Source organism: Rhea americana, unplaced genomic scaffold, assembly GCF_003343005.1.
Source record: "Rhea americana isolate MKP2758 unplaced genomic scaffold, rheAme1 scaffold_14, whole genome shotgun sequence".
In the NCBI taxonomy this organism is placed as follows: Eukaryota; Metazoa; Chordata; class Aves; order Rheiformes; family Rheidae; genus Rhea; species Rhea americana.
Genome location: NW_028185483.1, coordinates 2,239,603 through 2,249,398, shown reverse-complemented (window position 1 = coordinate 2,249,398; position 9,796 = coordinate 2,239,603). Strand labels below are relative to the sequence as shown.

The following is a 9,796-nucleotide window of genomic DNA, read 5'->3' as shown; positions in this document are numbered from 1 at the left end:
AAACAAAAAAAAAACTACAAAAAGTACCATCAAAACTAGTTCAGCAGGATCCCACAGAAATCCCATAACCTTTCTCTGCAGGATTCCAGCAAGTTTTAGCACAAGACAGTGCAAATATGCCTTCTAAAGTAAGTTTAGAACAAGAGAATGATCTAACAATTTAATTTCAAAAGCAATGGTTTCAGCATATTCATTGCCTTCCATGCTTAGCCTGAAACAGTTTGAAGCCTTCCATTCACAAGACAGAGAGCGCAATTTTCAACTGACCATTTATTACTATGAGATCAAAAATAAATTACAACCGGCTCGCAAACTTTGAAGGTTTTGTCATCCAGAACAAAAGTTTCAAGCAAACACGTCTGTATAATAGTTCTAATGCAAATATTATCCAGTCCTCTCCTGCTGAAGTGCCTATTGGCAATTCTGTGAGTATTTCACCACAGTCTTTTTATACACAGCCTAAGGACGCCGACAAACTCTCTTCCCCTTCAAAGGCTTGTTAAGTATGTGATGAATAAATCTGTCACTTCCAATTCTAAACTTACTTTCTGTTTTGATTGCTGCAGGATCTCGTATCCATGGCAACTTTTCACCACTCAGAATCGATTAAAGTAGTGATCAGTTTATCTAAATAGCTGTGCTGATGGAAGGGACCATTTTTCCGAAAGAACAGCCATGACAGGTACTGTACGTTTCCTTGATCAGTTCGTTTTCTAACACAGCCAGTAATGCGTTCTCGAAGAGTACATTGTGGTCAGCTGAACATTCAGTTCATTTTTCTTCTCCGAAACAAGTCTCTAATACATACCCTCTCAAATCAGTAACATTTCGGACTGATCTGGCCTGCCTTTATTTAAGGAGGGTACATAGCCTACAGATCTTGAAGGTCTGAGCTGTATTTGTCTTCAAATAAACTATATTGCTATTTGCTTTGGGGTTTAGGAAAGACATATTTATTCATTAAATGAGAAACTATCAAAATTTTCAGTCAGGCTTAGCAAATGTACAAATTAACTACCCAGTTTGGAGGTCTGATGCCCCCAAAAGGGCATTGAAAGTACTACTGCAGGTAGCGGTCCACGACGGAGGAGAGTACTTGTGAAGCACAAACCACCTCACAAATTGCTTCGGGTTCCACTGGCCGTCTTCACTCTGTGCATTTGTCAACGACAGGAGTTCTTAACTCACATATATGCAAAGGCTCTTGGGACCAAACATTAAAGATCTTAAGCATATGCTGGAATATATACTGATTAACGTGAGCATTTTGTAAAGCGTACAAAGGCACAGGTTCTGTGGCACCTGAGGAACTGCTTCGGGGGACAGAATCAAGGCTTAAGCGCAATGAAAGGGCATGAATCAGCTTAGTGGGATTTACACGACAACATATTAGATGTGAAAACAACACCCAGAGAAGCACTGCAACTTCCAAGTAAAAGTCTGTAAGTTAAAGCACAGCAGAGGACTTCAAGGATAACTAAATTTATCTTGCTTTAAAGACAGCAGCCTCATGTGCAATCAGCATTAATTATATCAACATCTAAGATACAGGCCATTTTAGTAACTGAAAAGTTGTTGTGCAGATTTCTGAGGTAAAAAGCTCTTAATTCCAGGTGCAAGTCCATTCAAGTTGCTGTGCGCCTTGCCAACTTCACCCAGGCAACGAACTAAACAAGCATAAGCATGAAGTAGCTGCAACTGTAACCGGATGCCTGACACCAAGCCATCTTCATTCAGATGATCTGACAGCCAAACAAAAGGTTAGAAATCCACTCTGATCACTTCTGCCATATGTCATTCCTCTCTGTTCCCAAGCTTAGTAGTAATATTTGTAGTGTATATAAAATGAGTGCTGAGAGATCACTTAGGTTAGTTAATCAGCAAATTGAAATACTGTTCCCCCCCGACACACACATCCCTGAAGGATAGAGAAGCTTTGCCTTTTGTTTTACCTAAAGGGAGGACTCTTGGGTGATGGCCAAATACAGCACCTCCACAGCCATGTTACAAGCACCAAACTAGTAAGATAATACTGACAGGGTGCTGAAAATAGGCACACTACAACAGTGGGAACACTGGCGTGAAGGTTTAGAATCCTCTCCAGAAGCGTGGAGGAGAGGGGAACAAAAATTTAAGCAGAATGAACAAATGCTAGGTGGAAAATAAACTCTGAATTTGTCCTAGCACAGCTTGCTGTTCCAAGTGTCCCTCAAAAGGCACAAAGCTGAGATGAATCCTATTCTCCACTTCCATATTGTTCAGTATGAGGTTCGAGTTTAACAGGATGTTAGCTACCCATGATGTGAAAAGAGATAACAGAGCAGACCTCAGAGAATGGCACCATGTTGCCGGTTCTGGCACAGCTGTCCCTGCCTGATGGATAAGCTGGAGGAGTGAAGAACAGCAGCACAACTATGGTGTTGACAAACGAGCACCAGAGGACTGAAATGCCTCTTGTCTGACTTCAGACCTCTGAACTGTATCAGAGACCGTCACCTGAGAACCACAGGCAAAAATCAATGGAGAAAAAGAGCAGGACTGATCTGACTTTTTATTAAAAACAAAAGATACCTCACTACACACACACACACACATCTATAACTGAGAAGAATCATGGGTATTTCTCCCTGTGGACCATGAACCAGCCTAAACCAGGAACTGTCCCGCTCCAAAACCAGAGCTGATCAAAGTATATCAAGCTCTTTAAGACACACCGAATGTAGATGAATGTTAGATATACCTAAAATTATATACATAAAAGATCTTTATGATTTTAACATAAACTCAGGCTACGCCTCTGAATGGTGCTGGCTCCGGCAGCAACTGTGTTTGCAACAGGAGCTCTGCTTTGGAGCGGCTCCCCCCTCTGCTGGTTACAGCAACTTGCTGTACTGTTCACGTTACACCACGCTGGTCATTCGGACTCAGGACAGCAACAAAGCAGCCTTTGCCAGGCTTGTTGCCTTCGCAGAACTACCACAGCTCAGAGAAAGTCCCTTGGGGCTGGTCCATGCCCGAGTCACTGTCCTAACACAGAGGCAGAAAGTCAACTCACAGGACCGTCATTGTCGCCATTGCCTTTGCCTGCTTTAGCGATGGTTGTACCCTGGACTGTTCCTTCCTGCTGACAGTTTGGGCAGTCTCCCATGTTAAGATGAGAATTTTGATGATCTACCCAGAATCAAAGGTTTCTAGGACTTTCAGTAGAGAACCACTGTCAAAACAACAAACAAAACCAAAAAACACCACACCTTTCTTTGTTGAAGTTTCAGTTGGACTTCATCTGGAGTCATTAACCTCCTGAAAGCCTCCATTCCTCTAATTTATCCTGTGCAGGTCAGTCAAAGCCCAGAAGGTTCAGATTACCATAAATAGTGTTTGAGCAGCTACTAGGTATTATGCTGTGGTTGCATGAGTTGACAACAAACAGACTGGCAAAGTAGCAAAAGAGTAAAAATCAGTTTACCTTTTGCTTCTGGCATACAATGTGGATTTATTTTCTTAACATCTTTTTCATTTCACCACTGCTATACTGTACTGTTCCTACTATTAAAAGATCATGCTGGTTGGTGGATAGAAGTTAATTTTTAAGCTCCTGTAACTCAAATGTCACTGAGGTCAACTCTGCTGCCATTTCATTAAAAAAAAATCCATACATTAAACACTTGATATCACAAAAAAAGTACAGTCACAAGGGAGAAAAACAGCTGCAAAGAAAAACAAACTTGGGAACCACAACAAAAAGGAGAAATAAAACTGTTAGGCCTGATATATTGTTTGAATATTAGTATATAACATGCTTCCATGCAAGGACCCAAAACCTCTTAATTCAGGGATTCAGTTTTAAAGTCTGTCATATACAATGACTCATATGTTTAGTTGATAAAAAATTAAAATTTGGCAATATGTAACAGGTCATAAAAATAGAATTCATAAGAGGAATGAATAATTAATTTTTTTAAAACATGAACTACAGCAGAATAAAATTTCCAAAACACCTGTACTGCATAGTAATAGATACAGGCACTCTAACACTGTAGGATCACAAATCAGTGAGACTCCAGCTCTTAATAAGGTATGTTATTTTCAAGATATATGACACTCCAATTTTTTCCTACTGAAGAATCAGGAAGATATACGCACATGATACAAAGACTGAATGGTTAGCAAAAGCCACAGAATACACAATGTTCTGTTTAAATTTATCAGCCAATAGAAAGCATTTCTTGGGCTAGCTCCCAAAACAACTTAATTTAGTGAATATTTCCAATGGACTTCAGTGGCCTCCATCAGCAGCCTGCAAGCACACCACATTAAAAGTTTTGGCATGTCTTTAATTCTGCAGAAAGATAAGTTATATATCATATCCATACTTCACAGTTATTTTTTTTTCAAACTAAATACCTACTCCAAGAATGAGACTCAAAGAGTTCTGAATAATCTATTTTTCTACATGTTTCCATTCAGCTGTCTGAAGTATTATCATCACATCAACTGTCATAAGGGCAGGACAATGACGATGTTTCAGCAGTCAATAGATTTTATTTCGGTGTGTGAAAGATTATCATATTTTAAGAATTAAAAGACACTACAGAGTGAAGAAAAAGTATTAATAGTAAGATACCAAGCATATCAACACTAAATCAGTCTTCAAGAAAATTAAAGGAAAAATACTGATGTCTATTAATGTCTCCTGTGATGTTTACTGTTTAATATTTGTGATAATAAAAGGAAGTATTTGCACTATTATTTCTATATATTTTCATTCCCTCCTACAAGTCTGTTTTGCACTGAATTTTTCTAGAATAACACAGCCAAGCAAGTATGAAGTTGTTTTTATACAGTATCGGAGAAACAACTTCATTTTCTGATGAGCAAAGGTTTGACAGTGTGGATGCTTCTTTCCCCAGTCATTTCACATTGATCCCTTCTCCATATCTAGGGCCTGCGACACAGAAGAACTAGACCCACCTGACCCCCGGCTTTGGGTGCTGATCTGCTGATTAGGAGCAATTCTGCCCCGGGCCCCCTCTACAGTCGCTGAAGAGAAGGGCACTTCCAAGGCTGGCAAGCCTTGGGAAAGTACACAGCCTTAACTGAACTCTCAAGCTCAGCAACTTAATTACAGGGTGAGCTGTGTGGAGCTAAATTATTGCAGAACATGCTTATCCTTTCGTCACACCACCCGCTGTAAACGTGCAGGATCTCTGATGATTTGCCCCCCTTCATAATGCGAGGACTGAATTTTGTTTCCAGTTTCTATTGAACTTGACCTGCAAAAAAGGTTAAAAAAACCAAAACCCTTGGCCCACCACCCCATAAAAACTTGAATATAGGCTAGCTTCATTTGAATTTAAAACAAAAGAGTTCCAATAGCCCCTATAAAACTTTTCACACATTTGCTTTGATCTGCCAACATTGATATTGTGAAAGTTTTGAATGACAAGCTTTTTCCTCATGACACCAGCTGGGACTGCAAAGGAGACCTAGTTTTAATTTTGTTTCCTTCACAGTGATTTTTAGTTTGGCCAACAGGACTGTATACTTGGACTCAGTAACGTTCAGAGCATTTTATATAAGCCAAATATGCTAGCCAGTATGCCAAACAGTCGAGCGCTATAGCTAAGGAGTGCAAGACTACCATGCCTCTTGGGTGGGGCCAGGCACAGGGGTGAGGCAGAGGATGCAAAGGTTACACCCATACTTCAGAAGTCACTTAATTCCCTTGAGCTGGGCTTCCTCATCCATCATATGCAAATAGCAAGATACTCTTGTACTATTACAAAGTAATAGCTGCAAAGTGCTCCATATAGCAAGAAAGAGATGAAAGTCAGAAGCTGACATATATAGGCACAAAACCAGGGCACTCAATAGTTCAAATCCTGTACCAAATATAACAGACCACATGGACTCCCCATGTAGCAGTTCACCATCCAGAAAAAAATGAATATTCTGTGATTTCTGATGATTAGCAAAACTGCAGTGGCTGAAGCACTTTTGGGGGCTATGGCTTCTGCATTTTGATGCTCGGAGATCCTGGGTGTGTACAGGGGAGTAAACTTGTTAAAGCTTCAAGTCTCCCCACTCCCAAGCTGGGGCTCCAGCACCATAACACAAAGTTTGGAAACCTTTAATTACCAAAAAAAAAAAAAAAAAAAAAAAAAAAAAAATCTTGAGTGCAACTCTTCCTTGGGTGAGACAACCTGCCAGCTGCTTCACAGATAAGCAGGTACCACACATGTCATCAATAACTAGTTCTCTGAAAAGCATTCTCCTTTTGATAAGTTTTCTTATTCGTAAAAACAAAAGCATGCTGCTCAGGAAAGTTCCTATCCAGATCTAGGCATACAAAGTTTCCCTGGTACATGCAAACATCCTCCAGTGAGGTTTTGCACTAAAATTAAAGGACAGGATAGCAGAGGTAATGAGATGTCTTTTGCCTGATGTTCCTCTTCACATCGCACTGTGGATAAAAACAGACCCAAGGAAGAATTTTGAATATTTTTCTATCAATCATCAACACAACGGCCAATCCAGACAAGCTAGTCTCTAAGCAGAAAGTATATTCAATATTTTGAGATTACCTATGTGTGTCTGCAGCCTACCAGAAATAAAGAGAAACAGGCAGGAATTTTCTTTCTCTTTGGAAAAGGTAAAATCAAAACCTGATCCAGTGTGCATATGGGTGACAGAAGAGAGAAATCATGTTTTAAGACTGAAGACAAAAGTGATATTACTAAATCCAAATGCTTTCCATATTCCAAGGATATTAAGAGGAAGAAAAAAGAACTAATGGCAGGAGGAAACAAGAGGAAAATACGAGCAGTAAGAATTATTTGTGAGGCAATGGAATCTGTTGCTTGAACATGGAAAAAGGTTATTTGGTTCGCTTATGTTATTCCAAATTTAGGTCCTTTTAATACCAGCTACAGACTTCACACCAAAATAGTCTTCGCCTGTTTTATAGCCAAACTGCAAACTAGCTATTAATGAAAAAGAAGAAAGCCTTTGAACAAGTAGGCTTCCCCTCACCATTATTTGCTAATGAAACTATGCCTCCACCTGGCAAACACACACAATAGCAAATTTCAAACACACTGAAAACAGTCTGCACATCTAACATACCACAAAGATTTGGCACATATGTTATTGGCTTTAATAAATGGAAGATTAAGACTTTACACATGGAACTTGCTGCAAACCCACATAAACATTGTACCTACTTGATAAGATGAAGTGGAGCTCAGTCTGGGGTGCTCTGAGTGTTTTAGTACTTAGAAGAAAAAAAAAAATATATATATATATATATCTCCATAGCTGCCTGTTTTTCAAGCTAGAGTTTAAAGAGCTAGAGTAATGCTATTGAGGGGGAAAAAGTAGTATTAGAAGTTTGTTGATCTAAGAGAAGGCATAGACCATTTTATGGGCTATTCAAAACCCAAATCTAGCCCAGCAGGTTGGAACTATGTTGGTATAACACAAGCTGCAAATATTCAGTTTTATTGAAAGTAATTGAAAAAGACAGTCCACATAATTATCTTGAGTAGATTTTTGTGCTGTTGTTCTAAGCTGAAAACCATATTTTATGGAAGGCTTCGTATTCATAATTCCATTCTCAGACAGAACAGAGCCAATTTATATAAAACACTTTGAGGCAAACAAACAATAAAATCCTAGCTGACCTTTTGAGAGAAAATGCTCCTTCCTGACCCTTGCCATTCTGTATAACAAAACCTTACAGTTGGATTTAGGAAGGAGACACATTCCTCACAGTCCTTAGCATGTACAGATGACTTTTTGCCACTCCATCTCAAAGGCCTTTACTAAGAATGAAAAAACTATTATCACCATTTCAGGCAGTGGGCTACCAAAGCTCCTCCAGCCCTGTAAGACAATGGCTTAACCAGGATTTCAGCTTACTAAATTTCATCTTGTGAGTTGTTGGGCCAACTGGTCCAATCTAGCAAGATATGTGAGAACATGGCCAGCTACTTAGAAGAGTAGTCCTAATTACTCTAACTGTAATTGGAATTATTAGTGGCTATACCCTCTGTCTCAGTGCAAGTCTTTTCCTGGCTACAGTCTTCTCAACCCTGTGACCACAATGACTTCAATAGTTAACACCAGTTTGGTGGGAAATTGAACACAGAAGTTATATCTGGGACTGGAGGAACTTAAACCCTCAACATTCACACCTTACACTCTTAGTGATACTGGACCTAACAGAGGCCTATGAAATCTATTTACTTCCCATGTGAATACTGTGCTGTTATTTGAATTTCTAGATTCCAAATAATTGGAAGAACCAAGGAAAAAAAAACTCATACAGACATGGCTTTTTAAACATACACTAGTTTGTTTTTCACTCTCTTATTTGAAAATCCAGGTGTCTTCTGCATCTTTCCTTTTATTATACTTCTGTGACTGCTACCATTGAGACAATACTGGTATTTTCTGTTAATTTGTTACTACAGCACAAATTTATTTGCTTCTGAATCACTACAATTTTTTAGTTATTGTTGATCTGGTTTGTTTCAAATTTTCAGACTAAAATAGCTTTATTTATTGCTTTCATTTTACAGATTTTTTTTTTTTAAGAACAATAGCCAAAATGTAAAATAGAAAAATCTGTCATCCTTACAATGCTTCACCAGTCAGTTATGAAACTTCAAAAGAAGTGCCTAAGTTATAATACCAATAAAACAGTGATCAGTAAATTCTCTATAGTTTTATTGGGTAGTTAAAGACCTATAACCCACTAAAGATAAGCCATAAATAAAGTTACTTACTATATTTTTAATCATTCTCTATTACTAATATATGTCTGATTGACCATATAAATATTTTCATAACTCACTGGTCCTAAAAAAATAATTAGACATCACTATAAATGTCTATCTCTAGCAAACCAGTTCTAAAGGAATTGAAGACAGTTCCCCATATAAAACCCCAAATTTAAAAAGCAACAACCCCTCCCCCCCAAAAAAAAAAAAATTAATGGAGGTCCTTCTTTCTTTTAATTTACCATCCCGGAAAATTTTAAATGGAAAAAGACCATCTCGAAACATTTTTATTCACACACACAGGATTCAGAGCTCTTCTATTCTGCTGCTGCCCCACCACCACAGCCAGGAACTGAGCAAATCAGGGAAGTGCAGTTTATGCTATAAAGAATACCAAGCGTGGACATGAGAGAGGTTAGTACTAGGTTAATTGAAAAAGTTAATATTTAATAAGAATATTTGACAGAGAAAACACCTGTGTTTCAACAGCTCTCAAAAGATCCCTATATTAAATTCTAATATTCAGAATAGGGAGCGAATTAGATTTAAATGATGCATCAGCACGAAGTCTACATAACAACCCTACAAACTTGGTCAAAATGACATACACTCATCCACAAAAAAAGGCACCTGCAAATTCCTGAAATATTGAAATATAAAATTCCTTACTGTATTTATGTTGAATTTCCCTTGACCTGTACCCGCTCTAATTTTCTAGGCCATCCTTATGCTCAGAGGTCAGCATAACCCCTTGCTTTCGCAGGGAAAGTGAATGACAGTTTCCAGAAACTTCTGGGATTAGCTCGCTTTCTCTGACTGAGCAAACAAATGACCAAGCGCTCAAGTAGTATAAATAGACGTAGACAGCGGGTCTGCACAATAACAGTAATAGAGCGTGCATCCTACAGCGGGATTAGCTTTCTTTATTGTTATTTCCAACAGGCAAGATGTTTATATAGCATATCTGTACTGTACTTGTTCATGAAAAAATAAACAAAAAAATCTAATTGTGC

General features: G+C 38.5%; 1 long non-coding RNA gene across 1 annotated transcript in view; it reads right to left on the bottom strand.

Annotated features, from left to right (window-relative positions):
* LOC146599386 (uncharacterized) overlaps positions 1 to 9,534 on the bottom strand; it is a 333,890-nt gene extending 324,356 nt beyond the window's left edge. The window contains exon 1 of the long non-coding RNA XR_014895010.1: positions 9,453 to 9,534. This is a non-coding gene — a long non-coding RNA (uncharacterized LOC146599386). The remainder of the gene's footprint in view (positions 1 to 9,452) is intronic.
* Between the last annotated feature and the right edge of the window lie 262 nt (positions 9,535 to 9,796).